The sequence below is a fragment of the Etheostoma spectabile genome, chromosome 13, assembly GCF_008692095.1.
Source record: "Etheostoma spectabile isolate EspeVRDwgs_2016 chromosome 13, UIUC_Espe_1.0, whole genome shotgun sequence".
Classification (NCBI taxonomy): Eukaryota; Metazoa; Chordata; class Actinopteri; order Perciformes; family Percidae; genus Etheostoma; species Etheostoma spectabile.
The window spans coordinates 16,495,069-16,499,589 of NC_045745.1; the positions used below are offsets into that span (position 1 = coordinate 16,495,069).

The following is a 4,521-nucleotide window of genomic DNA, read 5'->3' on the forward strand; positions in this document are numbered from 1 at the left end:
TATGTATTAAAAGCCAGACTAAACCGATACATTTCGAATTTGGACCTAAAAAGAGCTACATCTGTAATTGTTTGAATATCAGGGGGTAACTTGTTCCAGAGTCTCGGGTCAACAACTGCAAAAACCTGATCACCCCAGCACTTATCCTTGGACCTTGGGACTTCTAAAACTTGCTGATTTGAAGAACGCAGTGACCAGTAAAGTTAAAATTTTAGACAAATACTCTGGGGCTAGACCATTAAAAGCTTTAAAAACAATCCAATCTTAAAATCTATTCTAAAACACACCGGGAGCCAATGCAGGTTGTAGAGAACGGGAGAGATATGTGCACGTCTAGATGTATCTGTTAAAAAGCGAGTAGCACCATTTTGCACAAGTTGAAGATGTGAGATGGACGTCTGATTCGGACCAACATAGAGAGCATTACAGTAGTCCAACCTTGAACTAATAAAAACATGAATGGCCTTTTCTAGATTGTGCTTGCTCTGGAAAGGCTTAACTTTAGCCAGCAGGGAGTTTAGTGCAAAACCGTCATTTGCTTTCATAGGCAAATAGATTTGCAAATCGTCTGCGTAGCAATGAAAAGACAGGTTGTGATTTCCTATAATAAGCCCTAAAGGCAGCATGTACTGAATAAAGAATGGGGCCAAGAATGGATCCCTGAGGTGCCCCACAAGAGAGAGGAGCAACTGATGAGAAGAGGTCACCAATCATAACAGAAAAGCTCCCATTTGCCAAATAGGAGCTAAACCATTTGAGTGCCAAGCCTCTGATGCCTACACAATGCTCAAGGCGAGAGAGGAGGACTGCATGGTCCACTGTGTCAAACGCCACTGTGAGGTCAAAAAGGACTAAAACAGTAGGATTCCCGGCATCTACAGACAAGGCAATATCATTATGTACTCTCAGACAGTGCGGACTCAACAGTGCCGACTCAGTACTGTGACGTGATTTAAAACCAGATTGGAATTTTTCAGACACAGAGTTCTGTTGTAAAAAGGCTTGTAACTCCTTAACTCATCAAAAACCTTTCAAAGAAAAGGCAGATGAGAGACTGGTCTAAAATTAGACAACATTGTGGGGTCAAGCTTAGGCTTCTTAAGTAAGGGCCGGATAACAGCATGTTTAAAGGCAGCTGGGACAGAACCTAAAGTAATTGTAAAATAATTGTATTTTGAGATTGTACCAGAATAGGTTTACAAGGTTTCAATAAAAAAAAATATATATATATTTTTGTTGTAGTGCACATTGCTGCAAATCCTTTTTTCACCCTGTGTTTAGGTCTCTGTTTTAGCTACAGAGTAAGACATCTCACTTCTATACTATCTTTGTTAGGAGTTGCACAGTTAACTAGGTAAGATCACATCAGCTAGATAACTCTTTCTCCAACTTTGGTCAGTCCAAAGCAGGATTAGCTGTGAGACTTCTTCTAAACGAGAGCGCACTTGTAGAATACCTGCAGAACAGGGACATGTAAATTATTTTGTCATTGAGAACGAGTTAGCATGCTAGCGATAGCATGTGCCACAGTCAGCCTCCTCGTCTCCTCTAGTGACGTAGAAAGCCGTGGAGATTTTAAAAAGAATACCACCCGAAATCCCAGAAAAAGTGATTTTTTTTTCATAAAATGGGCACTATGGGTAAAACAGTGACATAAGATGCTAATTGTTTGCAGTTTACGTAATAACAACTATGAGTATTTCTTCTTTGGCCAGTTTGGGTTTTGGCCCTCTGAAGTATTTGTGGATGTGTTCGTTTTTACAAGTTTATTTTCATCATTACATCATTGAAACTTTCCCTTCTACCTCCTCATCTCTTCTTTTGCGTTTGTGTCCAAACCTGTAAAACCTGAAGCTATGACCACTGTTTATTTTACTCACCCATGCCAATCTGTTGCTCTGCACGGAGAAAACAAAGAAGTTAGACCCTCGCTTTACGTTTATATTTGAGTCGGAACGTATTGTTGTCTTATGAGAATGAATGAACTACTCACTGAGCTGAAGAGATGTCCCTGACATGTGTGCTAAAATAACCGTAGCGCTAACATCATTAGTGCTTCTGTAATACATGGAATGTAAAATGGACATGACAATACATAAACAAGTTCCTACTTGACATCTGCTGTAGTGCTGCGAGTTGAGGAAAAATGAAGAAGAGCAGACACATTAATGAGAGAAGTGTGGATGAAGAAAAATAAAAGTCAAGTATATAAAGTGACAAAGGGCAAACATGGGAGAGACTGACATGTTCAAAGCTCAAGCATGAGAGAAAAAGAACATGAGGTATAAAAACAAAAGAACCAGAGAAGGAAAGAAAGACAAAGAGCAATTGTTCATTTCCAGAATGACTTAGAAGATAGCTATGGCCTTTCAAGCTAAATCACAGTATTTGGCAAATGATGCAGCCTGTACAAATTTGCCGTTCCTAAAATAGCCTTGTTCCTCACATCTTCACACTCTGCCTTGCATTAAGATTGCGTCTATTATCAAAAGAAATGGAAGTTAGCCTTCAAGGCGCTACAAAAGATACACATCTAAAACATGTCTGAAATATCTCAGAGGGAGACGTCGCTAAGATGTAGTTAAAGATTAGAAAGACATAAAGGCGAGAAGCAAAGAAAGATTAGTGGAGGGGAGGCAGGCCATTTTGGGTTGTTGTTTAAGATGTGGACGCAGATAATCTCTGCTTTCTTAATGTAAAGTCTCAACTGTTGCATGTCATTCATGTTTTAGTATTGACTGTGCAACATAATCAGTTCCTTGTTCAAATAAAATCCAGCCTCTTAGAGTGTGTTCACTGTTCAGACTGAACTAAAAGGCAGCATGTTGCTTATAAAGTCAATGCAAAGATGCAAGTGGATGTGCATATTCTCTTTTGGCCTTGTAAATTTCAGGGAAGATGTAGAAAATGTTTCAACTTGAATTGACAATTTCAACTTATCCTGAAGCTGTATGATTCCACAACAAAGGGGAAGAAATGCCTGGGGAAAAAATAACACACACTACGCCTTTATTGCTAGCTAAAGTTAACATCTACACAGTGGGTACATTGGCTGTTTGGAGCAAATAGACATGGACTGCAAAATGCAGTGTGACTATACCTTTACAGATCATTAAAGGAGGATTCCAGTCAAATTTGCTGTGTTCACTCGGAGGAAATTACTGTAAAAGGCTAGGCACTTTTAATGACATTTTGAGCATGTTTATAGGCTAAAAACACGTTTAAAACTTCCCTGTTTAAACCTGTAGGGTGCTAACGCTAGCAGGAGGATAACACAGTGTAGGCAGCACCGATTGTTTTCATTTTTCTCTCTACTGACAGCACTCCAAATTTACAAACAACAGAGCTACATGTTGAAATTGACCGGAATTCACCTTTAAGCAATGTATAATTCTCAGCTGTTTTATCTCTGTTGATTGTTGTCATAATTTAAATCGCATTAGTCTACAATTTATTTCTGACTTTCTTTGTTTACAGAAACCATGAAAGCTTCAGAACAGAAAGCTCTCAGCTGTGTTACACCAAATACACGCTGGGCTTGTTTGTAACTCATGTGAGGAACTTCAATGATAATCCACCTGAGAGATGCCACCCCCGTCTCTGCCTTTGTTGAAAACTCCCAAGAGCCCTTCACCGAGTGGATCATTCAACCTGGACCATTTTGTTTTAAATATTTATTCAACAATGTGCATTATTCAAACGTGACAGGGGTTTTCTTATGATCCTAAAACTTTTTACAAACTTTTCTTATGATCCTAAAGCTTTTTACATTCCTTATGCAGTACTTCTATTTCAGCGCTCATGTTGCAATTACTGCTCAAACTAATTGTTTAAGACCATCAGTTAAGCTATTACCTTCTAATGGCGATTTTTGATGCAGCATGCAACAAAGGCCGTTTTGTCTTCCTTTTGAGTTAAAACTAAGATTCAATAAAATTGGATATGAATAGATATGGCTCTGAATCTGAAGGCCCAGCACAACTAACAAAAGCAAAAATAACAAGCAGTGTAATTTAAAGTATAAGGTGGGTATTATGTACACCTTTACAATATAATACAATCCAATAAAACTCTTCGGCTATTCTGATGCCTATAAAGTTCAAGCAACAGCAAAACGTGTAAATTAAGTGCTGAAATTGTTTTTAGGACTGTTACACTTTTACTTCTTCATCTCGCTGTTTAGAGAGCCAAAATCATTCCCCTTCCAGTGGACCTCATGCGACCTCAATGTGGAAAAAAATATGATAAGAAATGGGGGGGAAGCAAATTATTTTTTGATCCAGTCAAGCGAAGAAAGTCTCAGTTAACCGTATGGCTTGTCATGTGACCACTTGGTTTTGTGTGAAACCGCTCAGTGAATTACATCTCGTCTCACACAATTTACGTCACCTAGCTTGATGCTCAACTTGCTCGCTAGCTAGCTCGCTTAGCTCTGTTCCACAACACATGTAACGTTATCTCACCTGAGGTGTTCTCAGCAGATAAGGAAAAAACAAAGATCCTCTGCTCATTTGAGTTACA

General features: G+C 38.9%; 1 protein-coding gene and 1 long non-coding RNA gene across 2 annotated transcripts in view; one reads left to right on the forward strand and one right to left on the reverse strand.

Annotated features, from left to right (window-relative positions):
- Positions 1–4,521, reverse strand: part of LOC116700081 (BMP/retinoic acid-inducible neural-specific protein 3) — a 119,070-nt gene that overhangs the window by 62,959 nt on the left and 51,590 nt on the right. The window lies entirely within an intron of this gene.
- Positions 1–4,521, forward strand: part of LOC116700085 (uncharacterized) — an 8,111-nt gene that overhangs the window by 3,291 nt on the left and 299 nt on the right. The gene's annotated exons all lie outside the window — the stretch shown is intronic.